Source organism: Geospiza fortis, unplaced genomic scaffold (genome assembly GCF_000277835.1).
Source record: "Geospiza fortis unplaced genomic scaffold, GeoFor_1.0 scaffold19, whole genome shotgun sequence".
Lineage (NCBI taxonomy): Eukaryota > Metazoa > Chordata > Aves > Passeriformes > Thraupidae > Geospiza > Geospiza fortis.
The window spans coordinates 697,528-718,701 of record NW_005054465.1 but is presented as its reverse complement, the minus strand read 5'-3'; the positions used below and the strand labels follow the sequence as shown (position 1 = coordinate 718,701).

General features: G+C 38.2%; 1 long non-coding RNA gene across 1 annotated transcript in view; it reads right to left on the bottom strand.

Annotated features, from left to right (window-relative positions):
- LOC102033800 overlaps window positions 1-18,949 on the bottom strand; it is a 56,382-nt gene extending 37,433 nt beyond the window's left edge. Inside the window, exons 1-2 of the long non-coding RNA XR_265467.2 lie at window positions 18,864-18,949; window positions 17,946-18,071 (exon numbers count right to left, since the gene is read on the bottom strand). This is a non-coding gene — a long non-coding RNA (uncharacterized LOC102033800). The remainder of the gene's footprint in view (window positions 1-17,945; window positions 18,072-18,863) is intronic.
- Between the last annotated feature and the right edge of the window lie 2,225 nt (window positions 18,950-21,174).

The window sequence follows — 21,174 nt, the reverse complement described above, 5'->3', positions numbered from 1 at the left end:
CAAGAAGCAAAAGCTGATTACAGGAACAGAATATTTCTTTCAAGTAATCTGAACACTCCCCCAGTCTCCCAGTCCCCATCGATTCAGTTTGAGCCCTGGGGCCAGGTTTCTCATAAGCATCCAGCAAGGTGAGAAGGAATCATCCTCACGTGCAGTGAGACTTTCTGGGAGGACTTGAGGATTTCAGTCCCCCCTCCATGGCTCATCTGGGAGCCCAAACCAAGCACTGCACTGAAGTCCTAGCAGCTCCCTGCTGGCCCTTCATTTTCTCTTCTCCTGGGCAAGAGAAAAAGTGTTTAGGACTCTCTCTCCCCTCTGGGAAACAGGGTGCAGCCTGGCCATGTTCCCAAGCTGCAGCACTCAGAGTAACCCAAGTGGCACCCCAGTAATATTTTGATCAGTGCTGTCTTCTGCTGCTGGTATTTGATACTCTTGCACACTCCAGTGTGTATATTTTTTCTGATTCTTTTTTAAATATTAATTTTGTTACTAATTAGAAGTCTGCTCCAATTAAGTGAAGTCCTACAAGTGAACTCCCTGTGAGAAAAGTCGTTTTGAATAGAGTCATCTGCTGAAGCTTCTAAAATTTGAAGATACAGGCAGTCTAAATGTTACAATATGTACCACAAAAAAAAAAAGGTGCTATTACTTATTTAATAAAACTAAAAGTACTGTATTAGCACTACAAAAAAATTGTTTTGAATCCATTATTAATGACACTGAACAGAAAGTTCATTGTGTCAGCTGTAGGCATTAGTCTGTAGCATGTTCTGAACACGTGTATTTGCCTTTGGTTACTCAAAGGAACAAACAGATGTTTCTCTTGGAGATATTAACTCTAAATGTATTTATTTTGTTATTTCCTCTCACAGTCTTTTATAGTTCTTCCGAAAATCTTTGTTTAAAGGTTTTTTAGGTCCAAAGGCTACAAATTTAAGAAGGTGTTGAAGGCAGGACTGATGCTCAGATGCGCTTCTTGGCTTTCCCTGGACTTAGGAAGAGCTGTGGGAGATGCTTCTACAAGGGACAGGCAAAAGAACCATGGGGTCATGGAAAAGACTGTGGATGGCAGAACCAGGGAGAAAAATGTAGGAAAGGCACTTACAGGTCTAAACTGGGAATGGCTCTGGGAAAGGACAGGCAGCAAAATTGGGGTTTGGGGATTGAGTATGAAAGAGTCTGAGGTAGGTTTGTATTTGGGTGACTAAGGCTATGTCAGTAGGTGGCTGGAAGTCAGATTACTTCAACCACATGAGTCTATGTGCTTTTTTTGGAGCAACAGAACTGCAGAAATTGACACAATGGATACATGACCAGATGGGGGAAGCAAACCCTTTTATATCATAAAAAAAAAATCCACAACTATATTCATCAAGCAGAATGACTCCACCTAAATCTCTTGAAATGAAAACTTCAAATAAATATTCAAAGTAATAAAAAAAGCAATCTGCATGTGGTATCTCAGCAGAGTTATATCAGCACATCTATGGGACTGTCTTGGCTCACATAAACTCAGAGGCTTCTAAATAAAGTCAGTGCGTCACCTGGAGAACATGAAGCTAACGTACGGATATCATCATCCATGTTAAAACCAGAATTAATTAAGTCCCTTAAAAGCCTTCTGCTTCAAAGAGTAAAATGCATTTTACATATAGCTTCCTACAGATACACAGATTTCCAGACCTTAAATAAAGGCTAAAATTCCTTGACGAAACTTATTCTTAAATTAAAGTTATGAATGCTTCTTGCAGCTGTCTCACGAACTGGGAGGCAATATTTTACAGCTAGGATTTCTGAAGAATGACTTCTCTGGCAATTTCACCTGGAACTTGCCCTTATATGATATTTGCCTAGTTGTGTCATTCTGAATGTCCACTGCCATTTCAGATCAAATAATTTAGATTTGGCAACTATATATCAATAAAAATTAGGTATGAAGGTAAACTAAATGTTTGACCCTTAGCTATATCTGTTACAGATAAAGCTGATTCTTTCGATGTTTACACTCCATCTGTATTATTTGTCATAGAGTGTAAAGTCCTTGTCTTTTCTTGAGGACCAAGAACAAAGCTGAAACAAAACAAGGAGAAGCAGCAGTTGTGTACTTTGCAGAAACTGTAGCTCCTGTGTTAGGTCACAGCTTGGTCCTCAAAATACTGAGGAGGAGGAGATGTGGTACCCTTTGGTTTATTGATGGTCACCTCTAAGCATGCTGCAAGTCAGCCCCTCCAGCTCCATCTTTAGCACCTCCCAGCCCGTTGTGCCATGCCACAGCAGCTTCAGACAGCTGTTCACTCCATCCTCTGCTGCTGTTTGGAGAATCAGATTATCTAACTTTTGCTTTAATCCTTAAGAACTTAAGCCTGTGTTTATGACATGTTAGATACCTCGCTGCAGCCAGGCCTCTGGAAACACCGAGTTCATCCGTGAAAGCAGCTGCAGTCCTGATGCCCTCAGCCTCATGCAGGGAGTCCAGTGAAGGGGAAAGGCAGCTCTGCAAAACTCCTCCTGGCTCCCCAGGACTGCTGCCAGTGGACAACAGCCTCTGCCCTGCCCTCTCCCTCCCGCTCCCCTCCTGGCTCCTGCGCTCTTGGCACGGGCTCACCTGGCTCCCAGCCCCTGGCACCGGGCAATGGGCAGGTGGTTTGTGCTGCTGTGACCTTGCTCCAAGCAGACTTCTTATCACCAGGGGTCAGCAACCCAAGGAGTGGAGCCGGTCCTTGAAATGTAACCTCTGACTTTTGGGGGCAGGGTGCCGCTCACCGAGGCCTGACACAGGCTGTCTTCAGGCGTCATGCTCGCCCTCAGACGCACACGAGGTGCATGTGCCGCTGTTAGAGGCCCCAGCTCCAAAAAACCCTCTCAGCCAGCTAAACCAGCATTTCTAAGACAACTGGCACACAGCTAGTGAAGCATCCTGCTAAAACGGGGAGAACAAAATTATCCACGACTCTCAAAGGAGCATGTTTCCCAGAGAGCGTGAATGAAGAGGATAGGCCAAAACTTGGTGCATATAATGGCAGCAAACAACAAGCATGTAAATATGAGAGAGTATCATCTGAAGGAAAATTTTAAGCCTCATTAGTAAATGCTTTTTGCATTGCTCACTATATTTACAGAAGACAATACAGGACAGCTAACTAGGCAGAATATATCCTGCAGTACCAGTACACTGTGCTGTGAGGGGCTGTCACACCAGTATCAGACCAGTTCTGTGTGCTGTCCCCAGTTTCCACAGGCTCCCGCAGGCAGAATGCCCTGGGCTGACTGCTTGGGCAGCATCCAGCACTCAGTGAAGTCATGAAGGATCCTTATCATTGTGTCCTTGCCCCCTGGCACTCAAGGAGAAAACAGCTACTTCAGCTTCCTCAGCCTCAACACCCTGTGGGGTGCCTTGGGGTTTGCTCTGGAGCAAACCTCCAGGGTACAAGGCAAGAAAACGGGAGTTGGAGGTGAGAAGACTTCCCTGAAACTCTCCATTCTCCATCCAGAGATGGGGAGAAAAAGTGTAGTTCTTCTACATGGGATATCTTGTTTTTTGCACTCCCTTTGGCCAACAGTAGCATTAAGGAAAGCTGATTTTTTCCCCCCTGCCATCCATGAGGTGTTCATTATTGCAAACAGTAGGAACACAGTCTCCAAAAATATATTTGGATCTTAAGAAGAATAACATACAGACTTTTAAAGTTTGGACATCCATTTTAAAAGAAAAATATGAGTAGGCTTAACTGTAGTTCTTATGTGAATTTTGTATGTCCCATACATTTTTTCATATGGTTAATATAAGTCAAGCATGGTTGATATCCTAGTAAAGCAGTTTCTTGTTATTTTTATTCAAAATATCCTCCTGAAGGTAAGTTAAATGCTCCGTAGTCCCAAATCTAAAATTAAATTTTAGGAAAATGTCCTTAAAATGGTGCATTGTGTTAAGCCATAGATGCAAAATGTTATTCCTGGCATGACACATCACCACAAGCAACAGAATTAATTTTTCATTTACAGAAATTGCTAATTAAATAAACATAATATAAATCCTTACAACCAAATTTTCCCCACAGTAGCAAAATCTGGACTGGGCTAAAAAGACTGAGAAAAATTGTTATCATAAAAGAATTTTGTTTTCAATTGCTCATTCAAACTTACTTTAGGCCAGACCACCCTTCTTTTGGAGAAAAGCAGGGAGCTGAAATTTAGGGGAGTGTCAAGGAACACATTTTGGCGTGGCGCTTGGCAGGGAAGGGGAAACGAGTTCCTTGTGGCAAGGGAAAGCAGGCTGGCCCAAAGGGCTCCAGGCAGCCCCCACAGAGCCTGTGCTGATCTCAGACTCAGCCCAGGTGCTTTGAGCCCAGCATGGAGCCTTTGCGAGATGAGGCTGAGCCACTGTCCTATGGACAAAGGAAGAGATCTATTCATAAACTGACAACAGACAATATCTGTTCATAAACAGACGTTTCCACACGTGCACCAAGGGAGACTCTTCCACCACGAGCCAAGAGCAATCAGAAGAAAAGTTGGAGTAACCCTGGGATGAAAGGGCACTAGAGCACTGCTAACATGACCTCATAGCTCTCTACCTTGCATTTTTAAGATTGCCATTCAGCCATTTTATGTCCCTTAAACTCTCTACTGCCTGCAAACCATATTTTATCCATCCCTTATCAAACACTTTGTGGTTACACTTCAGGCCAGATCTAAGCAAAGTTATTAATCATCTGTCAAATAAAATTGTCAGTCTGCTCCATCCTTATTCTTTTTCAATAAAGATCAATTGAAACTGTGCAAAAAATGTCAACAAAGTAAAATCTTTTAAAAAGAATGCAAAATGAAAGAACTCTAAGCTGTGGCCCACCACACTTTAAAGTAACTTTAAGCTGTGGTTTTGGATTTGGACATATCTAAGCCAATAGGGGTGGTATTTGTTATTATTTATTGCTTAAATGTGAATCTTTGTTTTCCTTCTAATATGCCTTATGGAAGAAAAAGAGACATCTGTGCTAAAGTAACCAATCCTTATCAGTGGGGAAGAAACCATCTGGGTTAAAGTAACCAGTGTTTCACTAATTCTAAATCAAGAAGCAACAGCTACATGAAAAAAATAATGGTGTCTTCTTTAAATTAAAGCACTGAATTTGAAAAGCAGCATTCTAATCTTTTAGTACAACGGCTTTATTCACAAATGTGTCTCTAACAGAAATCATGTTGTAATGCAAAGCTGATGTGTGGACAAGCTAAATCCCTATTTCTATTTTAAGCTTTGTCACACAAACATTGAATAAGTTTTGGACACATAAAAATCAGCAAGAATGGCTATTGTACTTAAAGTGCTGAAACCACTCAAACTGACTTCCAATTAAAAGTCAACAGGATTTTTATGCTGAAATTTATCAATTATTTTTTGAAAAAAAATGTATTGCAACATTTGCCTTTCAGTTGTTGTTGCCTTGTTGCAAGAATCTCCTTCCCATTTTCTGTGATCTGTGTAATTGTCTTTGTCTCATAGGGTTACCCACTTGGCCTCAAGTCAGGCAATAATTTCCTAATCCCTTTGTCAATGCTCCATTTCCTTCGACCATAAGCAACGTGGCATTGACTGTCCTCTTGCATGTACCAGCAAGGCTGCAACCCTCTCTCCACTTCTCAGGATCTTTCCAGCAAGGTGCCCACAGTGCCTTTTACCCAGGTGGGGGAATGTTCAGGAGCAGAAAAGCTCTTGAGACACTTGACATTTCCCAGCCCAGATGGTGTCTCCTGTACTGCCAACCGCCACAGGGGTCACTTTTGTTTTCCTCCAAATGGCATTTTCTTCTGTGTCCAAGAGCTTTGAGTCATCTCAGCCTGTCTTTCATGGGAATTAAGCCTCTGTCCCATGATGTTGAAGTATCAGTTGCTAGCCACTGTTTCTTACTTCTGTGACATCATTTCTCTGTTCTGTTTCATTATCTTACAAGGTAGGTTGCAGAACAAGGAAGGAACCATTTATCCATGAAAATAAGTGCCTGCTATCTAGAGAGAAGCTACATTTGTGGAGAAAATGATACTTTTGGAGCCGCAGAGCAACAGCAAAGATGAGCCCTGAAAGGGTCTAAACCTGGGCACTGTGTATCTTTCTTTGTGCTGTGAGGAGGGAAGGGTTTAAGACCCAAGTAAATGAACAATTTGGGTGTTTATCCTGGTTCTTTGAAAATCTCTGACTATCATTCCTCAGCTCCAAAGATACTCTTTATGGTGGTGACAAGGGAACAAATTAGCTGCCAGATGATATCAAGCTAGTGATAATTTCTGCCTTTTGACGTCCTAAGCCAGGCCTTGGTTTCTTCTTTCTCCTGTAATTGTAACCTACATATTCTCATACAGGAACATACTTCAGTGAAATTCTGCCTGACCTCTATTACATCAGGCCCTTCTCTGAAAAGCCAAAGCCCAAATGAATATCTGGTATTTATCGCAAAAAATTCTTCAGGGGGAGCACAGCCTTTCCATCAAACTTCTTGAGGCACAAAAATACCATGTAAAATTATTTATTGATATGGCTTGGATCCAAAATGATGCACAAAATAAATATTCATATCATTGTTCTGGCTCGGCTTTGACTGCTGTTCTCAGGAGGCCACAACAACCTAACTATGACTAACCTGACACAGGCCTTTCATTGGCAGAACTGTATGTTTGCTCTGTTTTACACTGTCAGTAATGTATAATCAATTGCTGCTGCTTGATTTGTACTGCCTATGGCAGTAGGGAAAATTAAAATTAGCATAAATTATAACATTTAACCTTTCAGTACTAGCATGAGATGATATATAGGCAAATGGCAGGGTAAAAGAATCATTTCCACAATGTACCTTTGAAAAATGCATGCAAGTGAAATGAAAGAACTTATGACAATGTTAATTAACATTATGGCATCTTAATGGACTCATTTCATTGTAATGTTTAAAAAATGAAAAATAAGATTATTAGTCAGGTGAAATCCAACTGAGAAAAGTGCTGTCTGGATATCTTCTGCCAAGTGGAGGTTTTGCTATGAATCCACTGTCCGTGTGGTGTTGCCCTCCCTGGTGCTACATATCAGGAGGCAGCAGCTTCAAAGGACTGCAGAAATAATGTCCTTTTCTGATGCTCTTTGGTCCTCATATTTAAAGCAAATGTTGATACAGAATTGGCCTTAATTAAAAATAAATGTGTTTCATCGATGCTTCCTGAGGTATGCTGAAAGGTTGGGCTGAAGCAATTGCCCTTTGTTGTCAGGAAAACACCTTGCTGTGGCTGAACACTGCTGCACTTCACATCATTCATGCCATAATTCTCTTTTTTTTCTAAACATAACTTTTTCCATTTAAATAATGCTTTCTTACACTTATGATTATTTCTAAATCTAGAAGGAGAGGAACAATAAAATCTAATTAATCCCTTTAGTTGTTAAAAAGTGAAAATGTGATTGAAAGAAGACTATAAGTAAATATAAAATGTATTCAGTTTTCCACATTGTTTTATTCTTTTCATGAATGTCTACAGCAGTTAAAGTATGAAGCAAGTGATCTAATCCCACTTACTTCTGGAACATATAAAGGATAGCCATAACCTACAGAGAGACAGACAGATATATGGATGCACAGACAGGATAACATTTTCAAGGTTTCTGGTGAGAGAATCCTTGCAACAGATGTATTTTTTAATTTAGGATTTTCAGTACAGGCTTAGATCATTCATAATTATACCCTCAGACAAGGAGGGCGGTATAAATAAACTTTAATGGAAAGGAAACAGTCTGTAGAATAAGCATTTTCTTTGAATCATAACAACTCTTTGAATTTAAAAAAGAGGCTTTCCTTGAGAGATTGGGTGAAAAGCATTTAAAACACGGCAATCCTTCCCACTTTCTTCTTTGTCTGAGCAGATGGTTGGTCAGAAAAGACTGAATTTAAAAAATATTAATTTGTCAGGTTGATTCTGGCCCTCAAACATATAATAAATGACCAGCACAGAAATAATAGCAGAGGGAGGCAGGAAATCAGACTGGTGTCTGAGATCTGGTGTTCCTACTGAAGAGCTGAAAAATTATATAGAAAAAAAGGTGCACTAGAAAAATAGCTCGAAGTAATCATAGGACCTTACTGCTCCAGACTCTGGCCATATACAGGCACTGGGACTTCCTTTGAGCTGGAAGAATAACAGCTTTAAGTCTCAACAGAGGGAAAGAGGGTGCCTGGAATAAGGCTTTTTTGCTAGGGGCTCTGATAATCCAGAGACAGAAGTCGATAGTGAATTCCAGAGCAGCAGCTGTGATGTTTCCATCTGGGGACCAGAAAACATCTGAATGAATGAGAGAAATGATCTAACAATCAATAACTTTTTTCAAGGCATCACAAGAAGCCTTTGAACAATATCAGAAGAAGGAAAAAAAGAGAGAAATGCTGTTCTAATGGAGGGGAAAATGAACCCACAAACAAGACCAAATTGACACACAGTACAGCACTGTGTTCACAGGAGTAAAAGGGAGAAGAGCCTGGGAACTGAGAGTTTCAGTCCAGAAAAATATTATTTAAAATGTTCTTAGCAAGCTTGATTATGGGAAAAAAAAACCACTGATTGTGGTGACAAAGTGTTGCTTTATTTAATAGAAATCAGCAGTTCTTCCAAAGTCAAGCTTCACATTTTACTAGACCAAAATTTTGCTCTATTATGCAGATGACTACAACTTGATCAAAGGAAAAAGGTAAGATGAAAGATCACCTGTCTGTTAGGGTGGCAGGGGTAAAGGGTTAAAAAAAGAAAATATAAGCAACAAACCCAAGATCCTGGTTCTTTCTCCCTGTAGTCCTTACTGGGACAGCAGTGTCCAGGCTACACTGGTGGAGTTTTATAAATTTCCCTTCAAAATGCAGTGTGGGGGAAGTAGAGGATGGCGAGGTCAGAAACCTTTTCTTGTCATCTCATACCATTCTCATAGGGAAGGTGTAAGCTGAAAAAGCAGACAAAGGAAGAAGGAAAAAAAACCCAAAAGCCCGTTTCAGACAAAAGCAGGCTCAACAGTGGAACAACCTGCAATAGAACAGAAATCAACTCAGGTGTTTGAGGTTGAACAGAGTTCTTTTATAACTTACAGATGGCTGAAATCATTCATAGGATTTAAGAATTTGCTGGTCTTGGTTAGTGTCCAGAAAGTCAGGAAACAATAAGAAAAAACAGCTTTTATATGTACTCCTGGTTTAAATAGTTTCCAGGGAGCATTTATATGTTGTCTAGAGATAAAATTCAACCCAGAGTGATGCTGTTGCAAAGTACTCATCTCCCTGCTAAGGTGGGATATTAAATGGAGGTGTTTTCATGGAGTAAATGAGACCTGCTGCTTCGTGAAAACAGCACAAAATAGATGCCCAGACTTCTCATAGATAAACTTTCTGGAAAGATAACTGGCAGAGAAGCCACGGAAAAAAACTCAAACAACAACTAAACAAAACAAAACAAAGCAACCAGCAGATGTCAAAAAATCCCAAGTGCAAAATTATTTGGTCGATCTCAAAATTCCTCAAAAATTCTATTGTAAATTCTCTTGGGCCTTTCTATGTGTTTTGGATTTTTTTTTAAATAACTGTTGCTGGTTTTGTAATAAGAAATGTATTTCATATTTCATACTTAGCAATATCACTCTAACATACCCTACTTTGTTTATAAAAGGAACATATGTAATGTCTAGTCCATATAATTACACAAAAAAAAATTCTGAAAACCAAATGAAATTTCAATAAGGTTTGCAGATAGTCTTAGGGGAACTGATTCCTCATTTAGTTCATTTGGAGTCCAGCAAACTCTGCTCTTTCTTCACTGGAAAATTGCAAGTCTTCAGGACATTGTGGATTTGCTGAAGTCTTGAGTCTCCAGCATTCTGGCCAAGACTTGTCTCATTTAAGTGAGAGATAATTACATTAAAACAGATAAGGGCATCCTCACTATTTTGCAGAATTATGAAAAAAAGGAGATGAACTATTGTTTGAAGAAATAAGAGAGTCAGTTCCCAGCAGCCAGGTGCTGTCAGAAGGCACCAGTCTGTGGAGCAAGGGCAAGCAGGGAGGTTGATTTCTGGGAAGGATCTCAGGAGCTCCTGCTAAAGACCAGAACTGCTCTGCCTAGTAAGCATCCTGAGAAACACTTCCTTGAAACACAGTTGAAAATAATACTCCTCATATTTTATGTCAATGGGTAATTTCAAAGATAAGCCACAGCTCTCTGTGTATTTTTATGAGGGTAGGAAGCAGGGAATGAAATATTTCAGAGCACTAGAAGATTAATATTACTGTGGGATTCAAAAGTTCTGGTGTAGTTGAAACACTGGTCTAATGAAACTTGGTCTCTCTGTGCTGTGAAATACACACAGCCTAATTATTTCATTACATTTCTCACACAAACACAAACACAGAATATTTTATCCCATTAAATAATTTAAAAAGTCATGGACAGATGAAACACCATCACGTATATGAACTTTAAACAATATCTTTTTGAATCACCTGAACTCCATAAGCTTCCAACCTCCCCCTGCTACAAAAGCATAATTTAATGTTATGATTTTTGATTTCTAAATGTAAGGCAATTAAGAAACGCTGAATTCCATGACATGGGATTCTGTAATCTTTCCAGAATGGATCAAGTCTTAGATTTACAAATTATGCCGTATAACAAAAGATATAATTCAGATGTTTAAGGCTCCTGAGATGCTTAATCAATAATGCTCTGAGAAAATGTGTTTTCAGAGTCTGTGAGCCACTACCCATCAAAAGCTGTAGGTTTGTAGCAGGAATGTTGCTGCCTTCATGTGGAAACTCATCAATGCCTATTGACATCTCTCTGTTTAATTGCAATTTAAATCATGGTGTATTTCATTAGATCTCAAAATGGATTACAATGCTCCATTAATTTTGTAGTTATGTATGGGAAACTTCTACTAGTGACTCTATGGGTCATATATAGGCCTTGGTTTGTGAAGGGAGCTCCTATTGACATCAGTATGAGTTCTGCACATGGACTGAAGGCATGACACGGCCCATTATTCTCAATTTTCCATAGTACAGTTCTCTCAGAGAACACATCACAATAGAAATTGCTTATCTGGGCTGCATTAATAAATATATTCCAAGTTTATTATCAGATTGAAAGAATTCAAACATTTTCTGTATCCACATAGTCACACTTTTTCTAAATGACATTGTCTTTCCTTTTTATTCCTTTCAGATATAACATACAAAACCATCCACATGAAAAAAAGAATCTGCTGGTGAAAAAACACATCACTTATATTACCAGAAGAGGAAATCAACAATAGGTCTTAACTTCAACTGGGAGCTCTGTTGTTGATTTCAGATAGAAAGAAATCATTCCATGAAAGTTTTCTGCCATTCTATTCCACAATAGTGAGAAAACTTATTTTAAAAAAATCTTAGGTACACGTTGGCCAAAGATGGACTGGCAAGTAGTAGAATGAACTTGAAGGTTGTATTCATTAAGGAGAGGCAGAGCACAAGGTGGTGCAAAGCAGGATATACTTAGCAATGATGGTGAAAAACTTAGTAAACAAAGATATACACATGTTCATTCATCTCATGAATGGCACCTCATGAATGACACCACTGCCCACATCACCCAGAACCTCATTTCCTCTGATTATAGCAAATCATTATAGTGATATTCATCGCCTTGACAGAAATGAAACCTGCCACTAAAGCTGAAGTGGTCCTGACTCCCCAAAAACTTCAAGACACACAGCTCTTTTTTTCCTAAGTGGAAGATGGACTCAAGAGGGATTGGGAAGGAGTTTGCTTGCGTAAAATGCATATAATTTAAGAATTGCATGGGGGAAAAAAGCAATGGATCATGACAGTCCTGAACTATTTCCTATCTATCCAAATGGTGTTTTTTCAGGATGGATAAGCCATTGTTTACTTATTATATTGAACTTGTTAGTCACTGTGGTATGGATCAAGGAAATTGCCATGGCTCAAAAAGTTGCTGCAAATGTTTTTATGGATACTTTTGATGGACTAGATCTTCCTGTGCTGAAATATCATGGCCACATCTTTGATAATACATGGGAGAGGAAAATAAACCCTATGAGAAATAAACAATCAACATGGAAAATGCAGATGGATTTGAACAGCATTCTGACCCCAGTAAGAATTTTCCCAGTAATGAGTTCCATTGCCACCATTGATTCCAGCTGGAAAATAGAGGTTTTGAACACGGTCAAGAAGAATCCATCAACAGTTGAAAAAGTCACTGCACCTATTTAAATCCACATCATCTTGTGTGATCCATTTTTACAAAGCACATGCTGAGTGCTGTCTATGAACCAACATAGTGGTAAGTAAGACAGGAAGTGCAGAGAAATCTGATACTGGAATAAAGAGAGATCTGAAGCTACCAGTGAGGATAATGCTGAACTTAAATGCTTGCTGTATTTCCTCACTAAGGATTGGGCTTAGCCACATTAGAGCCACCTACTCACCACTGAAACCCTCCCTCTCAGTATTCTCCTCAGCCCTTTTAGTCTTGTGCTGCAGAGGAGGCATGAGGAAGTTTAGAAAGGTGCTTCCTCTTAGTGTCAAGAAGCTTTCTCATCATCACCCATTGTCCCTGCTCCTTCATTGTGCCTGTGCCTGGGAAATTCAGCACTTCTCAGCACTCATGGCTGGCAGAGTTGGATGGGAGGAGCACGGTGCTGAGCTGTGGGATGAGCAGATGAGTGGAGCCTCTGAAGAAGACCTCAGTTCTCTTTCTGCTCTGGTTAGTGACAAATTTCTATAGACTTCATGATTGTCGGAAAGAATGTCCTGTCTTTTGGCAGTGCTAAGATAGCACACTGGCTATCTTTCAGCTGCTGCATTCATTGCTAAGGTAAGGCATCAGCCTTTTTCATTCAGGAGTGTCTTAAAAGTGTGGATTCTGCCCCTACTTTGAATCAGAGAATGCCCTTTTTCTCAGGGCAGGATACACCTGGGACCAGCAAAGTCTGACTCCCACCTAATCAAGGAGCAGAGGAGCTGTGTAGGAAGCCCATGCTCAGTAACTACTAGGCAGAAATGGGCCACTGGAGAGCCTGCTAGGTCTGGGATGGATCCACTGCTCCACACCACCTCAGGCTTCCTCATGCCTTGGCAAAGGGACCAACCCAGAACACTCAGGGGAAGGGCTCTCATTTCAGGGACATTTCACACATTTGAAACAGGAATTGGTGACATACAGAAGTGTCAGTGTCAGAAGGGAGAAGGGAAAAATAACTAAATATTCACATTTAAGGAAGTATTAGCACTTAAATAGCTGTAGCTGTGGTATCTGATATCCTGCATTCTGCTAGGCAGCAGCCACAGAGAAATTAAATCTGTTCTCTTGCAGTCCATGCAATGGCACCTGAGTATGAGTAGTAGTGGATCCAATCAGAAGAGAACACTTTAGGTGGTGCATAGCCAAAGACTAAGTCTGGGTGGTAGAATTTTTACTTTTTCATATATTTTTTAAATTACATGGAAATATTAACAGAGTTTCTTCTTCTGATTTTTTCTTTAATGACTGCTTTCAAAATATAGTAAATAAATTAGCCCTTATTGATCATCAAGCAAAAGAGTAGTTAGTACTTTTGATCCATGTAATTGACATAAAAAGATAATGTGTGAAGTGCATGAAGCATGTGCATCATGAGTGAGTATTGTCATCAGTAGTCTTGCTTTTCAATAAAGAAAAAATTGTTTGGGGAAATTGGTCAAATAGCTACTGCTATTGCACCCACACACTGCTGATTTCTAATATTTTTTTCTAAAGATCAGTAATGATATTCTATTAGGGTGATGAGACCAGAATTAATTTAAATAACTTTGTGCCTGATTCATGAAAAACAAAAAAATGCCTCCACAGCCAGGGGCCATTATTTCTGTAATTTTTCCATGCAAAAGTCATGGTCTGTATTCAACTTCCAGCTCAAAAAGACAAGTTTTCAATTTATACAGATAGGATTTTATCTTCACAATCAGCTCCAGAGGAATGACCTAACTACTAATAGGAAAAACCCCTTCACTGTCTAGCTCAAAAATACATCAATCACACAACAAAACTCCAAAATATTTTCTTCTAAAATCTATTTATTTATATACACCCACTGCAGCTGCAATCAAAGAGTAAAATAAGCAGACAGAAGAGAACTGATACATTGATATATTAATAGACTGTTTGCCTTTTAGACATCAGTACAATTCCCATTATTAAATAAATAGAAATGCCAAAAATTTTCAGAGACATCAGTCTAAATAAAGATAGGAATTAAAGTAAAACTCAGAGACGTGTTGCACTTCTATTTAATTCCAATACTTCTCAAATGTTCGAGCAGTATGTTCTGTTCACAGCTCACATTTGCTTGTTTGCTCACAGCACATCTCAGCAAACTGTGGCAGCCTTGTAAACACCACTTTCATTTTGCTCCTTCGCTTGCAATCTTTTTTTCCATCGTGAGCAAGAGCTGTGTACCTTGGAGAGATATCCCAGCCAGCTGAGAGACAAATGATGTGGGTAGCATAACTTCATGAAAGTGCAGCGGTTAAAGGAGCTGTATGAGAGATTCTGCTCAAACAAAATCAGATGAGTATTTCCTGCTGGTTAGAATATTCCTGTGAAGGCCAAATCATATCATATTTCAAATCTGGCAGAATATTTACAATATTATTTTTACATTTTCCGGTATGATTTTTATTAAAGTGTATACTTGTTCAGTAAAGAACAAACTCAAACCACCTACCACAAAGATATTATCCACACTTGTGCTGGAAAGTAGTTTGCTTTCTAAAGTTACAAAGAATATTTGAAATTAATGGAAGAAAAACAACAGGGGAAAAAAATATCTCCTCAGTTTGTTTATAGTGTGCTTTTGATAGAGCTTTCTGTGTGGCCAGTGTTAGCGTTTCCTTTCGTTTCCCTTCGTTTGTGTGTGCAACTTTCACAGCCACAGAGAGATTATTTGTAAAGATATATATATGTGTAATTGAAAAACCACAAAACCTGGCCAAAAGATGCAGCAGAGGCCAACTCACTGAATTTTAATCCTGTTTTTAAAGGAGTAGATGGCAAATTTTTAGGGGGGACTTAAACTTTTAGTACATAAAAACCTGCAAACTGTGATATTCCTTTTTTTCAGAAAAGTTTTCTTTCCACTTCAAATATTAAATCTCCATGGGCAAAAATTTTTTTCAGGTGTAAAATATTTCCTGAAACAAAACCTACTCCCTGCTTTAATATTCCTACTTCAAGAAAGTAATTTACTGATCCCAGATGACAGTGAGGATACAAACAGTAAAATCTCTTTCACATCATTTGTTTAATGAATTTTAATAATATTTTACTGCTTTTTTTCCACAAAATGCATTTCTTTCTAAATGCTGTTCTTGGCAAGATAGAAAAGTGAAAAAGAAAAAGGTTCTTATTTGAGTATGGATTGCAGGATCAGGCCCATTGATCTTGGCTTACTTTCTGCTTAGCTTGCAATACAGAAAAAAAATATTAAAGACTCCTAAGGCCTTTTTCAGGTACATATACTACAGTTTCCTGCAGCTATTTAATTCCAGTACTTTCCAATTCCTTTTGGGTTAAAGAATTTCATCCTGATTACCAAAAATGTACATCCAAGCCCAAGCCAAATTCTTTCTTACTTTTTTGTTTGTAATTTTTATATTAGCTTTGCTTCTTAAATAATTTCTTCAAGATCTTCAGGCTGTTTTACACATTACTGTTACCTTTTTATGCATTTTCTGTCCTTAGATTTCTATTTAATACTTGTTTATGCATTTCTCAATAATTTTAAAACATAACCTCAAAAATAAAATCATAGCTTTTCTGCTATGAAAACCCTTTGCTTTAATACAAATAGAGTGATTTAAGCACCCTTCTGGGGTTTTTTTAGCTGTTAGTGTTCCTGGTCTCAAATTTTAGCATCATTATTTAAAATGAAGGAAAAAAATCAACTTGCAATTTAGACAGTTACCAAATTACCAAAACTAGTGCAGCAACTCTTAATGAGTGAAACCATTAACAATTTTCTGACTGCAGTCCCTGTTCAAATACCTTGGACACCTTGTTAGCACAGAATGAGGTGTTCAATCAAGACACTGGGAATTGGAAGTACCAGGGCACAGTTTTGAGTGGTGATTACAAGGGCATGAGTGTGAGTGCCAAAGTAACAGTCTTCTACCCTGCAGGAAGCTGAGAAACCTTCAAGTCTACATTTGTAAATCAGCCTGGATGATTACAGCAGTCACAAGCAAAGAACATATGAAACAATTATTTGCACCGTTCTTTTTTAATTTGCTCTTAAAATGAACACAGTGATATTAAGAGCCATTAGTGCTTTGTCTTTGAAAATTTCCTGAGACTTCATATCTTTCCAAGCAGCATCTTAAATTGCTTAAAAGTAGAAATGTAACAAAGAACTATTGTTTTCTAATTGTTAAATCCCTTTCACATCAATAATCTAAGCTTACATTAGCATTCAGATATGTCTTTGAATTTTCTGAGAAAGTATTTGTTTCATATGTCGAAGCAATATGATTTTAGGCTTTCTACTTTTCTCCTTCTAATTGCTGTGACAAAGACAGTTTGCCTTTCTTAAATGAGTAAATTTTAAAAACAAATTTTGTCACATTAATATTTTGTTGCAGATGTAGATCTACTACCATTTTACTTAAGCAAGAGATTACCACTCCTTGGTGTTAACTTTGCTACTTTAATTTTATAAAAAAGTCCTTTATAATAGTTTCCATAAAATTCACCCATTTTTAAACTGTAATCCGTGTAGAAATAACTCTGAACATTTCTAAAACTCATATTTCAGACGCAATACTTGTGATTAGGAGTTTCTTTCATATTAAAGATAAGGAATTACTGACTAAGGAAGGGATGAGAAAAAGCAAAGAATTAAATTATTCCCAGTGAAAAACTGGAAAAAAAACATAAACTATTTTTAAAAAATTCAAAGGATCCTGATACATTCCTATACTTCATGGATATAAATAATAAATGTATATGTAATTCTAATATTTCACTGCCTCTGGTTTGAAGAAATAAATTGTGGTGGAAAGTATCTAAAAACTGCTGCTTTAATTTAAGAGAAATGTAATGTTTCTGCTGGGAGTTTTTTGGACAGCTCATCTAATGCCTTTTATAGAAATAAGCAAAGTATATTATGGGCTTAATTAGCATCTCAGCATCTCAGCTGTACTAATTGCTTATATAAATAGCACATAGAAATTCATTTTTGTTCTTTTTGATCATTAAGAAACATTATGCAAGAACTTTTCACACAGGACCTTTTTCTTACATGTATTATTGTAGGAAAATTAAATACTTATTTCCAATTAATACATTTTTGTAATAATTATTTCCTTGCATAATTCTATTTTGAGCCTTGCAAAAATAGCTAGTTCTTCAATTTTAAATGCATCATTATGGCTAAAAAATCCTGAAATCCTGTCATATTAGTCTCTGGCTTTACTGCTGGTTTCTGGAAACTCCTCAGAACAAATCTTTTAGCACTACAAGAAACAGATAATTCTGATTCTCTTTCTAATATTTGAAGACTCAAAAATTATTAAAACAATACAGCCAGCCTGTACTAAAACAAAACTCCAGACTGTGATGTACTTCACTGTAAATGACACACTGGGGAACTAAATTATGCTGTAGGGAATGCAAAAGTGCAGCACTAGGAATCTAAATTATGCTGTAGGGAACACAAAATGCAACATCTCTGCTGCTATTTTGCGCTTGTTTTTTTTCTATGTAACTTTAAATTATGTATTGCTGTAAATTTTGTACTTGAGGGTGCTGAAGCTTTCAGGTAATATTATAAAGTTACATAGCACTTAAAAACATAGCTGAATATTCTCACCCCTCCCCCGCTGCCCAGCTATACCTACCAGCAGCTGAAAAAAGCAGTAATTGAAATTAAAGGCTCCTCCAGCACGTAGGAACGTCTGGGTTTAATAACCGGAGGGGTTTCAGGTGCAGAGGGCGCTGTTGTTCGTGTATTCTGCAAGCATTTCCTGAGCAGGGAGAAAAACAGGGATCCACCAGTTTAATGTTTGCATTTTTAAGCTTTCCATAAAATGTCAGTGGAATTGCTGACATATAGATGCTACCTTCCACAGTATGTGATGAGTTTCCTGAAATAAATCCTTTTCGTGGCAGTCTAGAAGGGAGATGCCAGCTATCGTCACCAAAGTGAAATGTTTTTCACTGTTTCCACTTTACAGTCCATTTACCAAGATTTCATAACTCAGCCACAAGGTTCCTTCCATCACACATTTTCATATAAGGATATTTCAGTTATTTTCATTTTGAAAGCACACCAGATGTGTTTAAGTGTAACTTGCAATGCAAAGTGTGAAAACAATTTGAAACACATCACTTCAGTGGCATTCTTCAGCATTTCTATCTTTCTGAAATATTCTTTGCAGTTCATACCTAGTTGCTTCAGGTGTTTTGCCCATAACAAATTATTAACTACCTATACCCACAAAAACCAGTAGAATATAACATTTCTATCTTGAAATAATCTTCTGCTCAATAACTTTTCTTTTGAGTTTTACATATGCATTTCTTAGCATCATACCTCCGCACATGTAACGAACAGATTTAAAGACATTATTAGCTCTTTGAAGTAAATTGTTTTCTAAATCCCTGTAAATATACTACATCTTCTCATGCATTCACATTTTCTCTTTTCCCCCCACTGCTGGAAAAAAAACTATCATGCCTAAAAAAAAGAGTGGAAAAAAAAAAAAAGCTAAAAAGCTTAATGACAATTTAGACCCACAGAAAGCCAGGAAACTTACAGTTACCGCTGAAATTTTGGTTTAAACTTGAATAATTCTAGCTAAGGTGTTTGGCTGGACAGGAAAGGATGGTCACGCTGCAGTCCTTTTCTGGAGTCACTGGAAGTTTGATCTCAGTGGGAATTACAGATTCAGGCATCAGACATCCTGGATCAGCTCCTGTGCTGAGTTTCCTGTGTTACCTAAGCCCAACAGGGTGTATTAAAGCCAAAGCAACAGGCTTTGTCCAGTTCCAGGTTGTGACTTTAAATCAAACTAAACTGCTCCAGCAATTTTATTAAGTTCAGCATTTATTTACCCATAAAATCTGACCTTATCTAAAAAGTTATTACTTGAAAGACAGGAATTGAAGAAGATTATGTGATATAGTGTACTTTTCTTCTCTAATAAATTTTATTGACTCCTGTATTGCAGTATAGTCTAATGCATCTGCATTCTAAAGTGTCTGAAAGCAAACACCTGGGAAATCTGATTTTTTAATGAAGCTACTAGTTTAAACAATAAATTTTGGGAGAAATAAATTTCTCATGTGTCACTCCTGCCATGGGGCTCTCCAACATTTGAAAAACAAATTCCACATTTCAAAGAAACAAAAACCCATCAGAATATGTGGCTGACTGAAACTGTTCTTTGCATGAGGTTTGTGCTCCCCATTAACCAAAACATTACCTGGTTAAAACAGTGCCTGCATTCTAATAAAAACCAGCCCTTGATAGTTTTTCTCCTTGAATCGACGCTCATTCAGAAGTTTCCCACCTGATAAAGGCTTTAATATCACTGAGACAAAGTTGCATTTTATGATTGGCAAGTTCTTTGCGCCCCAGCTACCCCCCAGCCCGGTGGAGTGGGGCTCCGAGATGCATTTTGGCCCTGTCTTTATGTCAAATCACTGCCATCAAAACAATGGCACACATTACAGGAAAATCTTGTGCAAATGAGCCATAATGGAAGTGAATGACAATCTTGTAAGACCGTGCAGCAGGATTCTCCTTTGATCTGAAATATTGTTAATCTTTCTCAAACATAACACTAAGTATACTTGGCAAATCCTGGATGAGAAAGTCCCCATAGTGCGGCTCTGTGGACAGCCAGCCAGGAGCCAAGCACACCCCGCCACAAAAAGAGGCACAGCCACAAGAGGAGCACACCACACTCAGCCATGAGCTCTGCAATTGCTACAAATTTGTTTACAATTCAAAGGCCTCTTCACCCATTTCCTTTTCCCGAAAACAAGCTAAACAATATGTTTATTTATTCTTAATAATGGATATTTGCTGCTGGATCACAGCTACATTTAATTAAGAAGATGCAGTATTTAAGATATTAAAATCCATGTTTCGAAAAAGGTTTGCTTTTACAAAACACAGGCCTTATTTATTCACAGCTTAAGAAACAGCCTCACTCTAAATTATAGTTTTAATATGATGTTGCAGGGGGAAAAAAATTCTCGCAACGTAAGGCAAGATTTTTCATTGGTAACAAAAGCATGATATAGGAGTTTATACTTTCCTAATGATGCTTAAAGCAAAGATCTGGAACGGTATGTCTCAGATGAGCTCATGCATCAACTTCAGGAGAGTAAAAACCTCTCTTTAGACTACACTACAGCCCACTCACACCTTTTTGTTGTGCAGCCAAATATGCACGGCGTATGTAGACGAATGCAAACAGAGTAAATCATGTTGATTCAGTGCTAGTAGGAAATATGCCTCTTCAGTTGTGTGCTGCTTTTGAAGTACTGCCTAAAAATCAGTCTTGGGCTTCAAAGAGAGGGGATTATAGCCTTTATCCAGCAATTAATATGGCTGAAACTCAGAATGTCAGCACCTGATGACTATACAGGCTGGACAGTAGCCTAGTGGGGGTCCAGTCCCCCTCAAGAATTGGAATTTACAATAAAAATGAGTGCATAAATAATAGAAATTATAGTATATAAATTGAAATATTTTGGAAAGGGGCACAAAATTTTAACTTCTAATGACCTGTCTATATTTTGACATGTGGGGAAGAGGGGGAGCCGTGGTGTCCCTTGACCTTTAACCTGCCTTATCCACCTAGATCATTTTAATCTCCCACCAACTGTTAAGCAGAAAAGAGTGCTATTAAAGAGAAAGCTATTCCTTTTGCCTTCTTACATAGATCAGATGACAACCTCTCCAAGTCCCTCCTCTCTGTCAGAGTTCAAGGGTTCAAAAATGGTCAGAATATCAAGCAACAGAAAGCCAGCAGGACTGCTGCAAAAAGAGTTTAAGGACTTTATTTTATGCAAAGGGGGTTTAAAAAAAAGGGAGATTCCATTATTTTGAAGTTT